We start from the raw sequence: 25089 nt of genomic DNA on the forward strand, positions 1-25089 counted from the left end.
GTTGCCTGACCTGCTGTGCTTTTCCAGCACCACACTCTTGAGTCTAATCTCCAGAATCTGCAGTCCTTACTTTTGCCGAGTAACAACAAAATGTCAATTCACAAATGTAACTAATTCTATGATATTTCTATAAACTATAAATACTATTTTTTTTAATTTTAAAGGGAATATGAACATAAGTAATGTCAGCTATTTGCAGGATTAACTTCTTTGACTCCTGGAGCCTCCTTGAGCAAATTCATGGCTAATCTGTTTGTAACCTCAGCTACACATTCTGATGAATGTCAATAACTACTCACTTCTTTTGTTCATCAAGAATTTATCTACCTCTCCCTTTAAAAAAGAAAAAAACAGTTACTCTGCCTTTGTCTCTGGGGACAAAGAAGCTTCAAAGAATCATGACTCTCTAAAAGAAAAATAGTTTTCTTCCTCTCTACCATAAATGGAAGACACTTTCTTCTTGCACTCTGTCACCTGGGTTTAAGTCTCTCTCCAAAAGGGCCAGTGACTTTTGAGGCTCCATCGTGTCAAGTCCTACATGAATCTTGCATATCTTGATCAGATCACATATCATCTCAGATGGATATCGGCCCAACCTGTCCAGCCATTCCTCCGTTTCTGAATTGTTTAACCAATTTCGTTCTCCCCTGTGAGAAAGTAATAAGTAATATGGCTTTCTCATAATGATATTGCAAGGAGATTCAATGCCAGTGACTTACCTCTCAACTGTTGTCATTTTCTATAAACTAACAATTGTGGTTAAATTGAACACAAGCTCTCATAAACTGATTGAGCAGATAACCATTTTTGGTGATGCCCATCTTAAAGTAACCACAAAATTATTCAGGAATTATTCAGGTCAGTCCTTCGCAAAATCAATTTGAACACTGTCCAGATTTCTCAAATGGATTCTCAAATAGGACAAGTTCCAGAGAGGACAAAAGAAATGGTATACAGATAACGATAACCATATCCTTGACAGGTTCTACTCTACTGTCTCCTGTTACAGACTATCTTGACCTGCAAGTGAGATGGCAGCCTATCAGTGGTTGTGTGCACTGAGTTTAGATGATGTGCCTGCATAGCTAGGACAGCTGAATGGCTTCCAGTATGTGGAGGCAGTGAGATTTGGGTGCATGAGGCTGGCAGCAATGGGTGATGGGGTGTGTTGAATATCTGGTTAAGATGTGAGAGCTCTGAGTCTCAGATTGTGCTGCTAGGTTGGCGATGCAACCGTGGTGCATTGAACAGTGAGAGGGGCTGGTGTTGTATGGGAAAAGTCGTGTAAAGAAGCTCAAGGTGACTTTCCTGTTACCCATGCCTCCTCCGTCTGTGAATCATTCTTGAGGATACCCAGGTCACTCATTGGACCCCTCTTCTACCATGTAAATTCACATCTCATGCCTTCAACATTGCCCCACCCTCCCAAAAAAGAACACTGGTGCGGTCAAATGTAACTTCGTCGTGATTAACAATCCCAATGCTCGTACTTTGAGAAAAATGTCATAGTGCATTTTTTTTTCCAAAGTACGAGCATGAGGATTGTCAATCATGACAAAGTTACATTTGACCACACCAGTGTTCTTTTTTGGGAGGGTGGGGCATTGTTGAAGGCATGAGAGGTGAATCGATGTGAATCAATCTAGTCCAACCTGTCAGCACCCAGCCCATATCCCTCCAAACCCTTCCTATTCATATACCCATCCAAATGCCTTTTAAATGGTGCAATTGTACTGGCCTTCCCTACTTCCTCTGGCAGCTCGTAACATACACGTATCACCCGCTGCGTGAAAAAGTTGCCCCTTAGGTCACTTTTATATCTTTCCCCTCTCACCCTAAATCTATGCTGTCTAGTTCTGGACCCACCCCAGGGAAAAGATTGTTCATTTATCCTATCCAAGCCCCTCATGATTTTGTAAACCTCTATAAGGTCACCACACAGCCTCCAACGCTCCAGGGAAAACAGCCCCAGCCTGTTCAGCCTCTCCCAATAGCTGAAATGCTCCAATCCTGGCAACATCCTTGTAAATCTTTTCTGAACCCTTTCAAGTTTCACAACATCCTTCCAATAGGATGGAGACCTGAATTGCATGCATTATTCCAACAATGGCCTCACCAATGACCAGTGCAGCTGCAACATGACCTCCCAACTCCTGTACTCAATACTCTGACCAATAAAGGAAAGCATACTAAACGCCTTCTTCACTATCCTATCTACCCGCGACTCCACTTTCAAGGAGCTATGGACGTGCACTCCAAGGTCTCTTTGTTCAGCAACACTCCCGAGGGCCTTGCCGATATGTGTATACGTCCTGCTAAGGTTTGCTTTCCCGAAATGCAGCACCTCACGTTTACCTGAATTAAATTCCATCTGCCACTTCTCAGCCCATTTCCCATCTCATCAAGATCTGGTTGTAATCTGAGGTAACCTTCTTTGCTGTCCACTACACCTCCCACTTTTGGTGTTAACAGCAAACATTCTAACTAAAACTCTTATGCTTACATCCAAATCATTTATATAAATGACGAAAAGTAGTGGATGCAGCAGCGATCCTTGTGGCACTCCACTGGTCACAGGCCTCCAGTCTGAAAAATAACCCTTCGCCACCACCTCTGTCTTCTACCTTTGAGTTAGTTCTGTATCCAGATGGCTCGTTCTCCCTGTATTCCGTGAGATCTAACCTTGCTATCTAGTCTCCCATGAAGTACCTTGTCGAACGCCTTACTGAAGTCCATGTAGATCAAATCTACCGTTTTGCCCTCATTAGTCTTTTGTTACTTCTCCAAAAAACTGAATCAAGTTTGTGAGACATGATTTCCCATGCATAAAGCCATGTTGACTATCCCTAATCAGTCCTTGCCTTTCCAAATGCATGTACATCCTCTCCCTCAGAGTTCCCTCCAACAACGTGCCCACCACCGACGTTAGGCTCACTGGTCTATAGTTCCCTGACTTTCCCTTACCGCCCTTCTTAAACAATGGCACCACGTTAGCCAACCTCCAGTCCTCCGGCACCTCACCTGTGACTATCGATGATACAAATATTTCTGTAAGAGGTCCAGCAATCACTTCTCTAGCTTCCCACAGAGTTCTTGGGTACACCTGTCAGGTCCTGGGGATTTATCCATCTTTGTGTTTCAAGACATCCAGCACTTCCTCTTCTGTAATATGGACATTTTTCAAGATGTCACCATCTATTTCCCTACATTCTATATCTTCCATGTCCTTTTCCACAGTAAATGATGATGCAAGATACTTGTTTAGTATCTTCCCCTGTTTTCTGCGGCTCCACACAATGATGATCTTTGAGGGGCCCTATTCTCTCCCTAGTTCTGTAGTTATTTTCCTAATCAACCTGTTCAGAGATGTAATTACACATGTCTGGATGTGATAGAACTTGAACCTAGGCCTCCTAGCTCAAAGTAGGGATGCTACCACTGAACCACAAGAGACCTTCTTGTGGTTCTGTTGTTGAAGTTGCCATTTTCTCAACTGGTGCTGAAGGAAGCCACCAGTTTTCGAGAAACGATTGCACAATGCAAATGTGTTTTTAATTGGCTGACCCTACTTAAATAGCTAATTTTCATAACACATTTCAATCTGCCCCCTGCCAGTGCAAATGATGTCTCCAGGTCTTTTGTGTTAATTGGGCATCGAATAGAATTAATGTTGTCATAAAACATGCTGGAAAAAGAAATTATCTTTGGAAATCTGAGATAAGCATAGGAAATATTGGGAATGCTATGGGGAACTTTCACGTAAATGCTTCAAACTGAAACATTAACTTGGTTTCCCTGTCCACAGCTGCTATCTGAATTGTGTGTTTTCCACTACACAATTATCTGTGTTGGATTATCAAGTAAATCAGCACATGTAACAACTATACAACTGAATTTATAATGATTTCAGATTCGTAATATTAAAGAAAAAAAGTGCAGACAAGTTTGGGGATATTTGAAATTTGTAATCAAGATTTTTGAATGTTTCAAATTAATTAGTTCTCTCGCATGGTCATTTCCGCATATTATTGAAAGTGAGGAAGCTGAGAATGCAAATTTTTGTTTGTTTGTCTAATTTGAGTGTTACTGAGAGTCATAAAAAAGTTGAAACTCAGTTCAAAAGTTGAACCTGGGGTCCTGTTCTCTGACATCCATGCAGCACTGCACCAAGCAAGGTCACGGAGTTTTAATTTGGAACAGGAATTTTTGCCTGACTTTCTCTTTTCATCCTTTCTGTCCCTGGGCCCCAGTGGCCCTGCATGGTCATCGCTGATATACTGAATGAAATCCATTAACTTGGCTTGTCAACTCTGGTTAGAAATATTACTGGAGATTTATTCACAACTTCTTGTTGCTGACTACCCTAATACCGTACTCTGCCCAATGCACGTGTCCTCATGACTCTGCTTCTGTTGGCACTTCATTACTTCGTTGGATGATTTTTGAATGTCAGTCGAGTTTTATTTCCGACTCCAATATTTTTTTGAAATGTCCAAGGAAAGTTTTTAATAAAAAAGCAAAAAAAGAGCTACATCACACGGCAATACTGAAGAACTACAAACAGCAGAAGAAAAATATCTGCGTAATGTTTTCAAGAAAAACACAATTCTTCCGATTCTTCAGAAACAAGCCCAAGCAAGCAGACACAATGCAACCAAAAGCTATAGCCACATTACCGTACATCAGAGACATATCAAAAAATGGCTTCCAGACTACTCAGATCCCCTGGTATCATGGTAGCCCACAACACACTTAAACAGCAACTAATGAACCTAAAATATCCATTAGATACTACCAGGAAAACTAACGTCATTTACAAAATACCATGCAAGAACTGTAAAACAAAAAACACTACATTGAACAAACAAGCAGGATGCATGAACACCAATGCATCACCAAAAGACAAGACCCACTATCTCTAGTTTCTGTACAGTTCATCCGCTTTACCAACACCTTCCACCCCGACCTCAAAATCACCTGGACCGTCTCAGACTCCTCCCTCCCCTTCCTAGACCTTTCCATTTCTATCTCGGGCGACCGTATCAACACAGACATCTTCTATAAACCGACTGACTTCCACAGCTACCTAGACTATACCTCCTCCCACCCTGCCCCCTGTAAAAACGCCATCCCATATTCCCAATTCCTTTGTCTCTGCTGCATCTGCTCCCAGGAGGACCAGTTCCAATACCGTACAGCCCAGATGGCCTCCTTCTTCAAAGACCGCAGATTCCCCCCAGACGTGATTGACGATGCCCTCCACCGCATCTCCTCCACTTCCCTCCTCTGCCCTTGAGCCCCGCTCCTCCAACCGCCACCAGGACAGAACCCCACTGGTTCTCACCTACCACCCCACCAACCTCCGTATACAGCGTATCATCCGCCGTCATTTCCACCACCTCCAAACGGACCCCACCACCAGAGATATATTTCCCTCCCCTTCCTTATCAGCATTCCGAAAAGACCACTCCCTCCATGACTCCCTTGTCAGGTCCACACCCCCCACCAACCCAACCTCCATTCCCGGCACCTTCCCCTGCAACCGCAGGAAATGCAAAACCTGCGCCCACACCTCCTCCCTTACCTCTCTCCAAGGCCCCAAGGGATCCTTCCATATCCGCCACAAATTCACCTGCACCTCCACACACAACATCTATTGCATCCGCTGCACCCGATGTGGCCTCCTCTATATTGGGGAGACGGGCCGCCTACTTGCAGAATGCTTCAGGGAACACTTCTGGGATGCCCGGACCAACCAACCAACCACCCCGTGGCTCAACACTTCAACTCCTCCTCCCACTCCACCAAGGACATGCAGGTCCTTGGATTCCTCCATCGCCAGAACATAACAACACGACGGTTGGAGGAAGAGCGCCTTATCTTCCGCCTGAGAACCCTCCAAACACAAGGGATGAACTCCGATTTCTCCAGTTTCCTCATTTCCCCTCCCCTCACCTTGTCTCAGTCGGTTCCCTCAACTCAGCACCGCCCTCCTAACCTGCAATCTTCTTCCTGACCTCTCCGCCCCCACCCCACTCCGGCCTATCACCCTCACCTTGACCTCCTGCCACCTATCACATCTCCATCGCCCCTCCCCCAAGTCCCTCCTCCCTACCTTTTATTTTAGCCTGCTGGACACACTTTCCTCATTCCTGATGAAGGGCTTGTGCCCGAAACGTCGATTCTCCTGTTCCTTGGATGCTGCCTGACCTGCTGCGCTTTAACCAGCAACACATTTTCAGCTAGTTTCTGTACATACCTACAAAGAAAGACACCACTTTGACTGGGTCAACACACGCATCCTCGGACAGATGAAACAAAGTCATGCAAGAGAATTCTTAGAGGCATGGCATTCTAACCAGAACTCCATCAATAAACACATCGACTTAGATCCTATCTACCTTCTCTTGTGAAAAAAATAACGAAGTTACATCACCCACGTTATGAAACCAAGATCTACACATAGTGAGGTGGGACATCCCACCAGCGGCTCTCTTTGATGATGTTACCTAGTCATGGTGACGAAATGTCTGAAACCAAACCTTCCAGCTCAGCTAGCTAACGTAAGTACTTTTTAAAAAACAGTTTTTAAAAATAAAAATACTACTTTGGTTGTTTATAATAGTTTTCTGGAGATAACTCTTGGAGATTTGAGGGTTGGAAATCCTACTGGAATCAGTAAATTAACCTGCTGCCTACATTTGGCTGAGATGATATGACAACATGTGGCCTTGTAAGCCATTATGTTTTTATGCTTAATTATATTCACAGTTAAGTGTTGCATTTATATTGGTTGAATCAACAAGCCAAAAAAAGTGAGTGCATATTTCAAGATTAATCTTGAAATAAAAATTTTGCTTTGCTTTTTCCACTCCATGTGCAACAAGATAAATTATTATGATATAATTGCCATTGCAGAAACCATTGTTGCATTGTGCCCAGGACTAGGGAACTGAATATTCAAGGACATTCAACATTTCTAAAGGCCAGATTAGATGGAAAGGGAGGTGGAGTTGCCCGAATAATATGAAATGGGAAGATGTGAGAATCTCCACTTTGGGAGAAAGAACAGATTTGCAGAGTAGTTAAGAACATAAGAACGAAGAGCAGAAGTAGGCAATTCAGCCCCTTGAGTCTGCTTCACCATTTAATACGCATTTGGCTGATCTCATCTTGGCCTAAGCTCCTCACTTTCCCCACATACCTTTAACTTGTTACTCATTATAAATCTGTCTATCAACTCAAAGGTGGCATGGTGGCTCAGTGGTTAGCACTGCTGCCTCACAGCACCAGGGACTCTGGTTTGATTCCCACCTCGGGCGACTGTTTGTGTGGAGTTTGCACATTCTCCCCGTGTCTGCGTGGGTTTCCTCCGGGTACTCCGGGTTCCTCCCACAATCCAATAGATGTGCATGTTAAGTGAATTGGCCATGCTAAACTGCCTCATCGGGGTAAATATTGGGTAGCAGAAAGGGTCTGGGTGGGTTACTCTTCGGAGGGTCGGTGTGGACCTGTTGGGCTGAAGGACCTGTTTCCACACTGTAGGGAGCCTAATCTAATCTAATCTCAAATTTATTGTGTCCTGCAAGCACCTCACTCTAGGATAGTGAATGACATAGATTCACAGCCCTTTGAGACAAATAACTGTTCGTCATCTCTGATTTAAATCTGCTGCCTCTAAACTATGACTTCTCACTCTGGATTGTCTCACATGAGGAAGCATCCTTTCTACTTTGTCAGTTCCCTTCAATGTCTTATATACCTCAATGAGATCTCCTCTCATTCTTTTCTGCTGCAGAGAATGTAGATCTGAACTGCTCAATCTATCTTCGTGGATGCCTATATGCTAGTTTTCTACAATTTGTACAAGGACACTCCGATCCCTCTGCATTGAAACAATCTGAAGTTCCTCTTCATTTAGGTAATTTGACTTTGTATTCTTCCAACCAAAATGGATAACCTCTCACTTATCCATGTTAAACTTCATCTGCCAAATTTTGTTTCAGTCACCTAACCTATCCATATCAATTTGTATTTTATTTATTTATTGTAGTTTAGTTTCCCACGTATTTGTGTCATTTGCAAAGTTGGATGTAGTACCTTCGAAAATGGCGAGAGTTTGAAATGTGCAAAGGGACTTAGGTGTCTTTGTCAGTAGGTCACAGAAAGCTAACGTGATGGTGCACCAAGTTGTGGGGAAGACTAGGGGAATGTTAATCTTTTATTGCATGAGGGTTTGAGTGCAGGAGTAGTGAAGTCTTGAACCAACTTTGTAGTATCTTGACTAGTCAACATCTGTGTAGTATTGTGTGCAGTTGTTGTCATCTTACCTCAGAAAATATATCATTGCCGTAGAGGGAATACAATGAATGTTCACTGGAGTTATACCCAAAATGACAGGACTGTCCTTTGAAGCAAGATTGGGCACACTGGGTCTGTATTCTTTAGCATTTCAAATGAGAGATAATTTATTGAAATTGATAACATACTTAGTGATCTGCTTTTATTCACTTGTAGAATGTGGGCATTGCTGGCTGGGCATTTGTTGCTCATCCCTAGTTGCCCTTGAAACTGGTGATGAGTTGCCTGGTTAAACAGCTGCAGTTCATGAGCTGTAGGTAGATCCACAATGCAGTTGGTTGGGAATTCCAGGAATTTGACCATGTCACACTGAAGGAACAGTGATATATTTCCAAGTTAGGGTGGTGAGTGGCTTCGACGGGAGCTTGCTCGTGCTGTTGTTGCCATGTATCTGTTGCCCTTGCCCCCCTCCATCATGAATTTGGAAGGATCTTTAGTGAATATCTGCAGTGCATCTTGTAGGTGGCAAGTGTCTTGAGTGTTCTTGGAGTTGCACCCATCCAGGCAAGTGGAGGAGTATTCCGTCACATTGCTAACTTGTGCGTTGTAGGTGGTGTACAGTCTTTAGGGAGTCAGCAGGTAAGTTATTTGCTGCAGGAGACCAAGCCTCTGAGTTGCACTTGTAGCCACTGTAATTTTGTGCCAAATCCAGGTGCGTTTCTGGTAAATGGTAGCCCCCAATCATGTTGTTCATGGGGGATTCGGTGATGGAAATGCTATTGAATATCAAGGGGCAGTGGCTTAGATGAGAAAGTGAGGTCTGCAGATGCTGGAAATCAGAGCTGAAAATGTGTTGCTGGAAAAGCGCAGCAGGTCAGGCAGCATCCAAGGAACAGGAAATTCGACGTTTCGGGCATAAGCCCGATTCCTGATGAAGGGCTTATGCCCGAAACGTCGAACTTCCTGTTCCTTGGATGCTGCCTGACCTGCTGCGCTTTTCCAGCAACACATTTTCAGCAGTGGCTTAGATGTCTCTTTTTGGAGATGGCCATTGTCTGGCATTTCAGTGGTGCAAATGTTACTCATTTTTGTTTTGGGAGAAATGACGACTGAAGATGCTGGAGTTCAGAGCCAACGGTGTGGTGGCAGAAAAGCACTGCAGGTCAGGCAGCATCCTGATGAAGGGCTTATGCCTGAAACGGATTCTTCTGTGCCTCGGATGTGGCCTGACCTGCTGTGCTTTTCCAGCAACATTCTTTACTCAGTATTTTTTAGTCCAAGCCTAGGTATTGTCCAGGTCTTGTTGCATTTTGATATATTTCAGTATCTAAGGAGTCGTAAATGGTTTGAGCATTGTGCAAGCATTGGTGACCATTCCCCACGGGGTAGGTGTAATTGAAATGTTTCCCCTGGTTGGGGAATCTAGAACTGGATGTGCAAATTAAAAAGAGGAGGGATGCCATTTAGGATCAAGATGAGAATTTTTCTTATACTTGGAGGTTGCAAATTCTTGGACTCCTCTCTCTGAGGGTATTGGAAGCTCAATCTTTGAGAATATTTAGGGGTTAATATATGTTTATTAATGGCTAAAGGGTTATGCAGATAGTGTGGGTACAAGGCAGTGACATATTTGACCAGCTATGATCATGTTAAATGGTGGACCAGACTCAACAGGATCAATGGCCTATTTCTGTTCCTGTGTTATATGTTGCTAGTTTAATCATTAGCTTCTCAAATGTCATGCAAATATGTTTTAATATTTCCTTTTAATTAAAGATTTCCCAGTATTTCTTTCTAAGTAATTCAGAGGGTGAGTGCAGAATACATCTTTTGATTGTCTGCTTTCCTTTTCAGTGTTTGTCTTTCATCTTCCTCTTGGTGCTGAGGGTGCTTCTTGAGGATATGACAATATGGGTTTAATCAATGCTCAGCTGCCTTGTGTGCCTGACAGCGTTTTGGGAATGAGCTTAGATGATGAGTAGTGTCAGGTTACTTTCGATACATTCCTGCTCAATTCGACCTCAGCTGACTTTTAGATTTTCTTTCAAATAGTTCTCAGGAACGTAAACAGTGATTGCTCACCTGCCTGGAAAATTCACATCAACTGCTGTTTTGGCAAAGCTAAGGAAACTCTCTGTGAGCCATGGAACCTAACCAAACATCCTCTGTTTTGTACGGCTAAGAGTTGTGCAGCACAGTTTATCAAATTACTAAACTATTAGCATTTCTCAGGGTTGTGATTCTTCATCTGTTTCAATGCATAACCGCTTGTGAAGTGGTGTTCCTCACTGCCTCTTATCTGTGTTTTGAGCGAAACAATTTTGGCCACAATAAAAGGTTAGGCTTGCTTTGAAAAGATTGTGAAATTTAATTGGTCACAGGCGGTTAACAGCTTGCTTGTTTCTGGCAGAATGGACTGTGCCTTTGCCCTATGCACTCAGATGTGCTTATTGTGTGCAATGTAAATTTGAACCATATGTGAATGCTAAATAGGTCCAGCTATGCTTTGTTGTGTACAGTGCTGAGATGATTGACCACAACCAGCAGAATCAGTTTTGGACTGGTGGTTGCATGGACTGGTTGTTTAGACATAGTTTACCTACTAAAATATGGATCTTAGTATATATAAAAGTTGATCTTTCTCTGCACCTTCTCTGTAGCTGTAACACTATAGTCTGCGTTCTGTTCTATTCCACTGATGTACCTTATGTAAGGTATGATTTGACTGGACAGCATGCAAAACAATACTTTCCACTGTATCTCAGTACATGTGGCAATAATAAATCAAATCAAATACTGGTTTAGCTTTGTCAATTTTAATCTTCAATGTTACGTATCAGACATTTATAAACTATGTAAATGCCCTTTGAATGTTCTACAATCTTGTATTTGGAATAGTGTTAGATCAACTATGAATCAAGATACGCATTCAACATCCCATCTCTTCATAAGCAATCATTCAGAATCATAGTAGGTTAAGAGTGTTTATGTGATATTTTGTAAAGAAAGTTAACAATAAATTTAAATTCCATTGGGAAAGAATGGGCTTATTCAGGCTGAGTCAGCCTGGCTTTTTGTGGTGATGGTGTTGTTTCTCAAATTTGATTGAGTTTTGTGAGGAAGTGACAAAGGTGATTGAGAGTAAGACGTTGGATGTTGTCCATATGGACTTCACTAAATGATTTGACAAAGTCTTGGTAGGTTGATCCAGATTAAATTACAGAAGATTCATGATTAGTTGGTAACTTGGATGCAAAATTGGCTTGGTTGTAGAATACAGTAGTTGTGGAGGGGTGTTTTTCTGACTGGAGGTCTATGACCAGTGATTCCACTGGGATCACTTCTGGGACCTCTGTCTGTAATATATATATAGGTCTGAATATTACATTTGGAGACAACATGAAAATTGATGGAGTTGTGGGTAGAGAGGAAGGCTGTCAAAGGATATAGTAGATATAGATCAATTGGAGAGTTGAGTGGAGAAATGGTGGGTGGAGTTTAACCTGATCAAGTGTCAAGTGATGTATTTTGGGAGGTCAAATACAAGAGAAAAGTACATTGTAAATGGCAGGATCCTTAGGAGTATTGATATACACAGGGATCTGAGGGTGCAATTCCATAGCTCCCTAAAAGTGGCGATACAAATGGATAAGATGGTAAAATAGGCATACAGCATACTTGCTTTCATCGTTCGGGGGATTGAGTATAAAAGATGGCAAGTGGTGTTGCAACTGTATAAAACTTTAGTTAGGCCACCTTGGGGATATTATGTGCAGTTCTGATCACAACACTACAGGAAGGGTAGGGGGGATTTGGAGAGGGTACACAAGAGTCTTATCAGTCTGTAACCTGATTGGAGTGTATTAGATATAAAGAGAGGTCGGATAAACTTGTTTTTGCTAGAGCATCAGAAGCTGAGGCATGATCTGAGAGAAGTACATAAAATTGAGGGGCATGGATAGGGTGGATAATTAGAGTCTAGATTAGAGTGGTGCTGGAAAAGCACAGCAGTTCAGCAGCATCCGAGGAGCAGCAAAATCGATGCTTCAGGCAAAAGCCCTTCATCAGGAATACAGGCAGAGAGCCTGAAGGGTGGAGAGATAAACTAGAGGAGGGTGGGGGTGGGGAGAAAGTAGCATAGAGTACAGAGAGGAGGAAAACTTCTTCAAGGCAGGTATCCTTGCAAGAGGATTCGCAGTAGGATTAAAATCAACGAGGTAAAAACAATGACTGCAGATGCAGGAAACTAGAGTCTAGAATAGAGTGGTGCTGGAAAAGCACAGCAGTTAGGAGTCTTTTTCCCAGTGTGGAAGTGGGAAATCTAGGGGAAATAGGTTTAAGGTGGGCGGAAGAAAGTTTAAAGCAGATGTACTAGGCAGAGGGTGGTAAGTGCATGGAGAAGGAAATATGATAGCTCTGCTTAAGAGGCATTTAGACAGACACATGAACAGGCTGGGAATAGAGGGCTATGAACCATGTGCAGGTAGATGGGATTTAGAATACCATCATGGTTGGCACAGCCATGGTGAGACAAAGGGCCTCTCCCTGTATGTACTGGTTGCTGTTCTTTGTTTATTAAGTTATTTCTGAGGGTAGTATAAATGTATGACCAGCAATTTAAAAAAATATATACCTATCATTCTAGAGGGAAACAGTTTCATACAACTTCTCTCCATGGATGCTGCCAACCTGCTGAGTTTAAACAGCAATTTCTATTTTTGTTTGTTTTCAGATTGAGACCACACCCGTTATGACCCAGGACTTTATTGAGCTGCTTTTGAAATATAGTTACTATTATATGCAGGAAACATGACAGCAAGTTTGTACGTAACAAATTCATTAAAACAGAAATGCGATAATTATTTATTCTTCTGCTGTTGATCAAAGGTTAAATATTGAGAAGAATACAGGAGAGAAAGTTCCTTGCTCTTTACCAGGATAGAGCTATTACATCTTCACTTGTGAAGGCAGAGAGGATCTTGTTTTAGTAACTCATCTTAAAGATGGCATCTCTGGGCCTACAGTCTTTTGCTAGTGGGACTTCAACCTGGAACCTCCTGACCTTGGTATGACTTACTCCCCACCTAAGCCCAGACTGAAAGTTAATATAATTAGTCTTGTACAAAAATTATGAAATTAACTTTTTCTATGCAAAATTTGTACCAAGATTTTTGTACTTGGATGCATCAGGAACACTTCTGTCTCAATCTTCCTTGACTTGAGAATTTTCATTTTCTATTGGGTCATGCACAGGAAATCCGGTGCCTTATTCTGCACATTTATTCATGTTTTGGCACCATCTTTTGTGTTGTGTTCTTGATAAATATGTAATCTAATGTATTCAACTTCGTAGAAATCCAAAGTTTGCCAGTGATGAAGAAAACACGATGAAGATGTGTTGTTGATAATTGTAATAATAGTTGCAGCTAGTTTTTCAAATTCGATGAAGATTTGGATAATCTGCTGAACTGGAAATTAATAACAACAGTAGCTTTACCGCCAGCATGAGAAGCTTTGATTTAATTTGGTTACTGGGGTTATGACCTAAATACAACCCACTGGGGTTGCTCTCAAATGCACCTGTGACATATGTTAATTGAACTAAGGCCGTGAAGTTGACGTGGTGAATGGAGTGTCAAGTATCAAGCCAGAAACATAAAATGTCTCTGCTCCAGTCTGATTATATCTAATAAGAGCCATGCAGTTTTAGTCACCTTATTTAAGGAAATGTATTATTTCATCCGAGGCAGTTCAGAGAACGTTCATTAGGATGACCCTCCCAGTATAGATGATTGTCTTATGATCAAAAGTTAAACTCACAATCCTGATTTGGAAATTTATGGCCCCTCCTTCAGTGTCACTGGGTCAAAATTCTGGAATTCCCTCCCTAATTGCATTGTGGGTCAACCTACAGCAGGTGGACTGCAGCGATTCAAGAAGGCAGCTCACCACCACCTTCTCAAGGGCAACTCGGGACGGGCAATAAATGCTGGCCCAGCCAGTAATGTCTGCATGCCACAAATTAATAAACAAAATAAAAAAAAAGTTGGTACTCTACTCACAGATGTTTAGAAGAGTGACAGGTGATCTCCTTGAAACATGTAGAATTTTTAAGAGGCTTGAAATAGTAAATGTTGAGAGGATGTTTCTCCTCATTGATCAGTTTAGGGTCAGGCAGCATAGTTTGAGGATGAAGGGGTGCCAGTATCAGACTGAGATGTGGAGGAATGTTTCCTCAGAGGGTTGAGTGCTTTTGGAACTCATTGCCATGGAGGGCCGAGGGACAGAGCCCTTGTGTATGTTTAGTGATGAGATGCACAGGTTCTTGACCATAGAGGAATCGAGGGTGATGTGGAAAATGCAGAAGAGTGGATGTGAGGAGCATTGGATCAAGTATGATCCATTGAATGGCTGAGCAGGCTTGAAGGGCTGAATGGCCTACTTCTGCCCCTATTTCTTGTCTTAAAGCATTACGAGTATATGTGTTGATTCCACGGACTGGAATGTCAGGCCTCGTAAGTGACATGATAAATGCCAGTTAAAGAAAAAAATGGCTAACTGAAAACTGGGTACTAAAAAGGAACGCCATGAAGTATTCTGTGTCATTACTCTTAAATTCCAAGATGCAACATACATTCTCTGCTTTTTACTGTGTGAACATCACAAGTGTTTTCTACCATTCCTCAGTTGAGCATTTTTGCTTTCATTGTCTGACTGTCTGATTTAATTTCAAGTACAATGTTCCACGTTGGGTTGACGGCAAGGATTTGTGCTTCACGTTTGCCAATGTATCCACATCCAGGAAGTGCTATTCCAAATGGTTGTTAGTTGTCCATGGCTGATTCGGAACAGCGGATCTGGTTAAGTGTTTGGAGATTCAGAATTGTGACCTCACATTTTTGAAAGCTGTTCTTGATGCCTATCTACACGACTGTCCCCAGGGAATAACAATCGTTCTGCAAACACTAGGTTAGCATACTAAGTATCCTGCAGCACAGTAACTGTCACCAGAATTGATACACTTCATTATTTCCTGAAAAGTCAAGGAAAACTGCTTTCATTCAATGATCCCAGAATCTCCAGCTTCCAAAACTTGTTTTTGTGAATATGTGGTCCGTTTTTATGTTGAGGGTTATAGCTATGATTTTGGTTTGTATCTAACTACCCCTAAAGTTTCTGTGATAACCAGCTCTATGCTGCTGCTGCTTCAAACAAGTACTGCTAGCTGATGTGCCCACGTTCCACTTCTGTCAAGATTGAAACTGACAATCAAAAATACCAGTTGATTATTGCTGTTTCTTGGACAGCAATGCTATCGGAGTAAATCTAACAGCACCTGGCCTTTGCACATTTGTTAAAAGTGCAGGCCGATAACATTGCCTTGTGGGAAAGCAGGCATCCAAAGCTTGCCGAATGGGCTGAATGACTCCATTCTGCACAACAAGGTTTCTGTTTATTTTTAAAGATCTGTGTGAACAGGATAGACAAGTGTCCACATGATGAACCTTTGTGGAGAAAGTATAATTTTGAGTGTAAGAATTCAAGGTCGATGCAGGTGTAAGGAAGTGAAATAAAGAGAGGAATGGAAAGATTGGATTCAGAAAAAAGAGAATTGATGAAAGAAAACACGGTGGTACAGTGGTTAGCACTGCTGCCTCACAGCGCCAGGGACCTGGGTTCAATTCCCACCTCAGGCGACTGACTGTGTGGAGTTTGCACGTTCTCCCCGTGTCTGCGTGGGTTTCCTCCGGGTGCTCCGGTTTCCTCCCACAGTCACAAAGATGTGCGGGTCAGGGTGGATTGGCCATGCTAAATTGCCCGTAGTGTTAGGTAAAAGGGTAAATATAGGGGTATGGGTGGGTTGCGCTTGGGCGGGTCGGTGTGGACTTGTTGGGCCGAAGGGCCTGTTTCCACACTGTAAGTAATCTAATCAAAACCAATGTTTTAAAGTTGCATTTTAAAATTTACCAGAGAGGTTGGACTGGATAAAGAAGACTAATTGCATAAAACCAATGATTACATTTTAGTATCTTGTACCCTTTGATATAGCAATGCAGTTGGTTCTGATATAATGCAATATTTCAGTTCTCACAGTCTTGCATCATAAGAAAAATGTGTAATCGCCGTGTCATTGAACAAATGGGATTAGAATTGTGTTATAACCAAAACATTCAAGGAAATTTTTGCATTCTGCAAATAACGATCTAACTTCTTTAACTGCATTAAAGCTGATTCACATTGAAAAAACACTCGTTATTGCAGAACAGACTAGTAGGAGTTTTTGATCTTTGTAATCTTACATTGTAGGTTTTGTCAAATTTAAACATAACATGAACTTTAATGTCATCAATGTTGTCACATTTTAGTAATGCAGGGTAGTGGTCTGTCAAATTTTTTCTAAATGGCATTTTCATACTATTTTTGTAAGTTGTGAAAAAACATTCACTAGACGAAATAACTGAAAAATATTAACCTTATTGCTATCTTCTGGGAGTAATTTGAAACAACAAAAGTGCAGACGGATTGGAAAGTAGGAACATAACAGGAATGCATTTTTAAAAGGGTAATGAGAACATTAAGTAAGCGAGTTTAATGTGTGTTGTGGGTAAAGTGATGGAAGAAGGGATGAGCCTCACGTCCAGATTGTGTGAAATTGGAGACAAGATGGGGGCTGGATTGAAGTGCAATGAGGTCACAGGAAATGTGAAACAATTTCAGCTGTTTTTATTGAACAGATCATTTCAGCTTGGAATATTAATCTTTGGTAAAATGCTTGTGGACCAGGCAATGAACACTTGAATGCAAAAGCATACATGTTAAAAATGCAATTCCATCTATGTAACTAGGGGAATGAAGATTGAATAGATGCTCAAGCAAAAAATGGTTAAATTAGTTTGTTTATAACGAGGTATAGCACTGATGAAAAGCCTCAGATTTCAATATTTTTCTTCCACCGTTCTAAATGTTCCACTTTGGTAGCTCTGGGACATTTTCCATCAATCCAGAAAGTAGATTCTTTCAAAGACTTGCAGTTTCTTAAATTTAGATTCAGATGCCCCTCAACATCTTTGGGGCGGCATGTTGGCACAGTGGTTAGCACTGCTGCCTCACAGCGCCAGAGACCGGGTTCAATTTCTGACTCAGGCGACTGACTGTGTGGAGTTTGCACATTCTCCCCATACCTGCGTGGGTTTCCTCTGGGTGCTCCGGTTTCCTCCCACAGTCCAAAGTTGTGCAGGTTAGGTGAATTGGCCATGCTAAATTGCCCGTAGTGTTAGGTAAAGGGGTAAATATAGGGGTATGGGTGGGTTGCGCTTCGGCGGGTCAGTGTGGACTTGTTGGCCCGAAGGGCCTGTTTCCACACTAAGTAATCTAATCTAATCTGTAAATTATCTAATCTTATTGTCTTGAGAAAAATCAAATTGACTTGCTGTAACTAGGATAATAAATTTCTTATTTCCTTCTAAAAACAATCTGAGGCAAGTTGGTGTGTGAGGTAGGTACAATATAGAGTTAGAATCCCAAAAGTTTCTTCAAGGCTGGACAACATTGATTGAAAACCTTGGCAACATTGCTTTGTCACTCAAATTTGCATGTAAATAAGGAAAACCATGCAATTTTTATTCTGAAAATTGCATTCTTGTGAGATTTTATAGCAGGAAGTTCTGAACACCATAGAAGAAACAAATTAGCTGACAGGCAGCAACTATATCTTCATGAGTGCAACTCTTGACTCCACTTCTAAAGAATACATGACATTCATCTGGAGGAATTTATCAGGTTGTGTTTCCAAACATTTTCGATAAATGGGACACTATCTGTAAGCTCATGGCCTGGCATATTCCCTAACTCAAAACATTACCATCAAGTCACGGGATCAACCCTGGTTCAATGGAGAGTGCAGAAGGGCATGCCAAGACCAGCATTAGGCATGCCTAAAAATGTGGTGTTAACCTGGTGAAGCTACCAAACAGGGCTACTTGCATGTCAAACAGCATTAGCAGCAAGTGATAGACAGCAATGCAATCCTGCAAACAATGATCTAAACTCTGCAGTCCTGTCACATCCAATCATGAATGGTAGTGGACAATTAACCTCCTCACTGGAGGAGGTGGCTCCCAAATATCTCCATTGTTAATGATAGAAGAGCCCAGCACATCAGTGCAAAAGATAAAGAGGAAACCTTCCCTGTAACCTTTAGCCAGACGTGTCAAGTAGATGATTCATTGCGGCTTGCACAGGTCCCCAGCATCACAGATGTCAGTCCATAGCCAGTTTAATTCAGTGGGAAACACTGGTTCCTGCAAAGGCTATGGGCCCTGACAACATTCCGGCAATACTACTGAAGACTAATGCTCTGGAACTTGCCACTCCCCGAGCCAAGCTGTTCCAAAACAGGACAAATCTAACCTGGCCAATTACCACCATAATCAGAGGACTTTTGATTATCTGTAAAGTGGTGGAAGGTGTCATCAACAGTGCTATCAAGCAGCACCTGCTCAGCAATAACTTGCTTAGTGACACCCAGTTTGCGTTCCACCAGGGCCACTCAGCTCCTGACCTCATTACAGCCTTAATTCAAGATTTGACAAAAGAGCTGAAATCCTGAGGTGAGCTCAGGCTCTGGGGAGCCCCAATGACCACCCTTGACTTCAAGGCTACATTCAATGGTGTGTGGCATCAAGGACCATAAAACCGGAATCAGCAGGAATAAACAGACAAACCTGCTGTTGATTGGAGTCATTCCTGGCACACGAGAAGCTGGTTGTGGTGGTTGGAGGTCAGTTCTCTCCGGTTTTGGGTATTTCTGCCAGAGGCTTCTCAGGATAGTATGCTAAGCTCAACCATCTCCAGCTGTTTCAGAAATGGCCTTCCCTCCATCATGAGGTCAGAAGTAGGGATGTTTGCTGATAATTGCATAATGTTCAGCACCATTCAGCACTGTCACTTCCTCCATGATGAAAATATTGTTGCAGGAAGAATGCTACACTTTAAATCAAATCTTCAGTTTGGATGAGGCATGTTTATACTGGAAGTGAATGCCATCCAGAGCCTATGTTTCTAAGAATGAAGTACGCACTCCAGGTTTTAAGGTTGCAAAAGATCTTATGACTGTATGTTTGGATGCAAAATCTAGTGAAAAATTAATGCTTAAGACTGTGGTGGTGTACCACTCTGCTAACCCATGAGTCTTGAAAGGTTACCTTAAGTCAAATCCAGGTGTTTGCTTCAGGTCAAGCAAATGCGGTTGGATGACCGGGCAAATGTTTTGTGACCTTATTGTTGATGCTTGAGGATGATTTTAGAAACTATTGCAGCAGAAAAAAATTGGTTTCCAAGATTTTCCACATTCTGGACAATGCACCAAGCCATCCTCCCACCATTAGTGAGCTTTCCGAAAACATCGAAGTACTATTTCTACTTCCGAACACAGCCTCTCTCATTCAGTCCATAGACCAGGTGCAATAGCAGCTTTTAAGGAAGATGGCAAAGCATAAAAAATTCGTTATCTTGTTTAAGCCAACCCCCAAGAAACAGTGTGAGGACAATGAACCACAGCTATCCATATCTGGACTAGATATTTTCTTTCATTGTAACCCTACATCCAGAACTGCACCTGAAAGTAATGATGATGCTGATGATGACCCTCACCCCTTGCCTTAATACAGTTCCATGATTCCACAAACTCAGAAATCCCTTAGTGTTAAATTTACTGTATTATTTCATTAAGCTGTATGATTTTTAAAAAATTAAACTGTGTTAACATTTGTGTTAGGCTAACTACTAATTTTGGTTAGATTTTTTACTGATATTCTTGGTGCTCTGCTCCAACCCTGTTCTTTCCTATAGTCCTGGTTATTTCTATTGTGCGATTTCCATAACATGAGATCGCACAGGAATGCAGCTACCATGTTATAGCAGAACAGATTGGAGTCCACTGATGCAGAACCTTCCAATTTGAAGTGAATCTTTCACTTTGTTTTGTCAGTATTGACATTGGTATTCACAGGCACATTGAAATATAGGTTTTTAAAATTACACTGTCTTTATGTTGGAGCGGATTCTTCACAACCTGAAATAAATGGATGAAAGGTGACAATGATGATTTAGTATTGTGTCACCTGTAGCAAATGTTGACATGCCCTGCAGGATTGTAAGTGGCCAATTATCGATGGTTATTTTTTGGCCATCAGCTCTTTTGTCAAATGTTTATCACAAGTTGAAGTGGCATAAGGCAGTGACCTACAACTCAGTTGCTAACTCCAACACTTTTTCTAAAAAAAAAATGTTTTGGCCAATTTTCCTATCTCCTACTTTGTTGCATGGAGTTGAATCCTTGCTGGTATTTATGCATAGGCATTGTCTCATCTTCTGTGCCATTTTAACATGTTCTGATGAGCCTGTATATTCAAAGATAAATTATTTGACAGGAGGCCAGCATTATGTTTGTGGACCATGTTGTTCTCCTTGAATATCATTGAGATTTGTTTATGAATTCATAACCTGGCATGGTCTTCAATGTCACTATCAAGCCTGAGAATCAGCCCTAATTAAATGGAGAATGCAGGGCACCATCACAGGAGCAGCTGAGGAAACAAACTCTTGGATCGACCATGTCAGTTCACCATAAGAAATCATGTTGGTTTCAATAAAATCACCTTGCACTCATGCCCTGCTGTGCCATATTCTGTGTTCAGAACGTGGATTCAAGTTCAAGAAGTTTGGTGCTTCCCTCTTTGCCCTTAACCCAACACTCGCACAGCAGGCCTTGAAATCGACATTTCGGGCATAGTCTGCTGTTAATCACCAACAGTCGCCATTAACAGCTATTCACCCTCTTGGCCAGATCATTATCCACACCTTTGTCTGTCTAAACTGTTGTTTCTCTATGGGCTCTATCTCCACTATCGTTTACTCCTTACCTCCTATCCTATTGTGTGCATACAAACATTGCTACCAGCCGTTCTGAGGAAGGGTCTCTGAACCTGAAATGTTAACTCTGATTTCTCTTCACCTATATTTCCTCCTGCTTTCCAGTTGGTTTAGTTCGCTTGATTGGATGGCTGGTTTGTGATGCAGAATGATGCCAACAGTGTGGGTCCAGTTCCTGCAAGGGCTGAAGTTACTGTTAAGGATTCTTCTTCTCAAACTCTCCCCTTGCCTGAGGCATAGTGACCTTCAGGTTAATCCACGTCCAGTTCTCTCTCTCCCTAATAAAAGAGAGGCCCAAAGTCAAGTAGGACTACGGTTTTATCTTTACGACATGTGATCTCAAGAACTGGATACATAACAACATCATACATTATTGTACAAATAGGCCAAAATAGTTCTTGGGCATGTTCTGCCATTCATTGAGATCATGGTTGATCAGATTTTGGCTTCAGTACCACTTCCTGGCTTTTCCTCAGCTAACAATTCCCCTGTTGTTCAGAAACATGTCTATTTCAATCTTAAATATGTTCAATATTGGTCTCCAAACTTTCTGTGCTGGAAAATTCCATAGGTGCGCTGCCATCAGTCTGAATCTTGAGCACTTTAATGATAGATCCTTCTATCAGGGGAAGCATGCATACAGGTAAAGCCCCTTCAAGAAGTTAGTTATTTTAACTAATATATCCAGATATAGTATGGTACATCTGAGACTGATTTGGATTTAAACTTGGACCTTCAAGCCTGGAAGCAGGGAAATATCAGAGCGCCACCAGACCCTCTGGTCAGGCTCTTGTTTGTTTCATCACCAGACATATCTGAAGATGAGTTGTCAACCTGGTGAAGCCACCAAACAGGACTAATTGCATGCCAAACAACAAAAGCAGCAAGTGATTGCCTGGCTCTGTCTATCTCACAACCAACAGATCAGATCTAAGCTCTGCAGTCCTGCCACATCTAGTCATGAATGGTGATGGACAATTAAACAAGTTGCTGGAGGAGAAGGCTCTACAAATATCCCCATCCTCAACAATGGAAGAGCCCAGTGTATAAGTGCAAATGATAAGGCTGAAGCTTTCACAGCAATCACCAGGTAGGAGTGTCGAGTGGACGATCCAACTCTGCCTTCCCCAGAGATTCCCAGCATTACAGATAACCGTCCTTAGTCAATTTGATTTACTGTATGTGATATCAAGAAATGGTAGGAGACACTGGGTACTACAAAGGCTACAAGCCCTGACAACATTCTGGCAATAGTACTGAAGACTTGTGCTCCAGAACTTGCCGTTCCCCTAGCCAAGTTGTTCCAGTACAGTTACCACACTGGCAGCTACCTGACGATATGTAAAATTGTCCAAGTATATCCTGTACCTAAAAAGCAGGGCAAATCCAACCCAGCCAGTTACTGACCCATCTGCCTACTGTCGATCATCAGTAAAGTGATGGAAGGTGTCATCAACAGTGCTATTGAGCAGCACCTGGGCCACTCAGTTCTTGATATCATTACATTCTTGGTTCAAACATTGACAAAACTGCTGAATTCCAGAGGTGAGGTGAGAGTGATAGCCCTTGACATGAAGGTTGCATTCGACTGAGTGTGGCATCACGGAGCCTGAGCAAAAATTGAATCATCGGGTATTGGGGCAACCTCTCTGGTTGTTGAAGTTGTACCTGACATGCAAGAAGATAGTCATGGTTGTTGGTAGTCAGTCAACTCAGCTCCAGGATACCTCTGCAGGTGTTCTTCAGGGTAGTGTCTGAGGCCCAACCATCTCCAGCTGCTTCATTAATAACCTTTCATCCCTCATAAGGTCAGAAGTGAGGATGTTCACTGCGCAATGTTCAGCACTATTCATGACTCCTCATACTCAAGCAGTCCATGTTAAAATGCAACAAAGATCTGGACAATATCCAGGCTTAGGCTGACAAGTAGTTAGTAACATTTGTGCCAGAAAATAACCATCACCAAGAAGAAACACTCTAATCACCATCCCTTGGCATTCAGCAGTATTACCATCACTGAATCCCCCACTATCCACATTCTGGGAGTTATCATTGACTAAAAACTCAGCTGGACTCACCACATAAACACAATGGCTACAAGAGCAGGTCAGAAGCTAGGAGTACTGTGTTGATTGATTCATCTCCTGACTCCCCAAAGCCTGTCCACCATCTACAAGGCACATGTCAAGAGTGTGATGGAATACTCCCCATTTGCCTGGATGAGTGCAGCCCCAACAACACTGAGGAAGCTTGACACCAGCTAGGACAAAGCAGCCCACTTGATTGGCACTGCATCCACAGGCATCAACTCCCTCCACCCACATCACTCAGTAACACTAGTATGTGCTGTCTACACGATGCACTGCAGAAATTCACCAAAGATCCTCAGATAGCACTTTGTAAACCCATGATCACCACTTCTATCTAGAAGGACAAGGGCACAGATATAATGGAACACCACCTTCAAGTCCACCTCCCCATCCTGACTTGGAAATATATCGCCATTCCTTCACTTGTCGTTGGGTCAAGATCCTGGAACTGCCTCTGTAATAGCATTGTGGGTCAACCCACAACAGGTGGACTGCAGCGATTCAAGAAAATGGCTCACCACCACCTTAAGGACAACAACAAAAGATTTCTTACTGTTCTAAACAGCAATGCATATAGGCTCATACTTCTCGAATGATCCTTGACAATACCTTTATCACAGCAATCACACTTGTGAATTTACTCTGGGTTATTTCCCATGGAAGTATGATATTCCATTTCAAGTGTGCACTGCCCAAAGGCAGGTCTTTAGCTCCTTTTCCGCTGTTTCCTTCTGAGCTTGTGTTTTCTTTGACAGTTTTTGTCAGTAGTGCTTTGCCATTGTCTTTCTCTTTCGAGGGTTGGGCAGGGGGGCAGGTCCGATGTTTACCTCAGCCAGATGAGAATTGAACCCCATTGTTGGCATTACTTGGAACCACATGCTACTTATCTAACCAGTTGAGCTAACCTCAACCCATAACATATCCTTCCTTAAATGAGGAGGCAGAATGTGTTCTACATATGGTTTCACCAGTTGTAACAAGACTTTTGTACTTTTATTTTCTATTTTATTTTCTATCCCTCTTGTAGTATAAGTTGAAAGACTATTTTCATCTTTAATTGCTTTTTGTGTCCTAATAACTTTAGGTGTTTCATGTGCAAGGATACTCCGATTTATCTGTAACATGGGGTTCTGTAATCTCTCTCTCTCTGTTGGAATAATAATTTACTTCACTGTTGTTTCCATCAAAAAATAGGTAATCTTACAATTTCCCACTTTATATTTCATCTGCTGAATTTTTGCCCACTCACTTAACCAATCTTGTCTCTTTGTCTTTCCAGCTAAAATTCCTGTGTTATGAGATAGCTTTCGCAAATAGAAGTAAGGAGAATCCAAAGGGTGTTTACAAATATATTAAGGACAAAAGAGTAACTGGGGAGAGAAAAGAACCCCTCAAAGATCAGCAAGGCAGCCTTTGTGTGGAGCCACAGAAAATGGGGGAGATACTAAATGAGTATTTTGCATCAGTATTTATTGTGGAAAATGATATGGAAGATATAGATTGTAGGGAAATAGATAGGGACATCTTGCAAAATGTCTAGATTACAGAGGAGGAAGCGCTGGATGTCTTGAAACGGTTAAAGGTGGATAAATCCCTAGGACCTGATCAAGTGTAGCCAAGAACTCTGTGGGAAGCTAATGAAGTGATTGCTGGACTTCTTGCTGAGATATTTGTATCATTGATAGTCACAGGTGAGGTGCCGGAAGACTGGAGGTTGGCCACTGTTTAAGAAGGGCGGTAAAGACAAGCCAGGGAACTATAAACC

At 42.0% G+C, this 25089-nt stretch overlaps 1 protein-coding gene across 4 annotated transcripts in view; it reads left to right on the top strand.

The window, feature by feature from the left end:
* Nucleotides 1-25089, top strand: part of LOC132815828 (disco-interacting protein 2 homolog C) — a 608767-nt gene that overhangs the window by 105767 nt on the left and 477911 nt on the right. The window lies entirely within an intron of this gene.

Source organism: Hemiscyllium ocellatum, chromosome 5 (assembly GCF_020745735.1).
Source record: "Hemiscyllium ocellatum isolate sHemOce1 chromosome 5, sHemOce1.pat.X.cur, whole genome shotgun sequence".
NCBI classification, from domain to species: Eukaryota; Metazoa; Chordata; class Chondrichthyes; order Orectolobiformes; family Hemiscylliidae; genus Hemiscyllium; species Hemiscyllium ocellatum.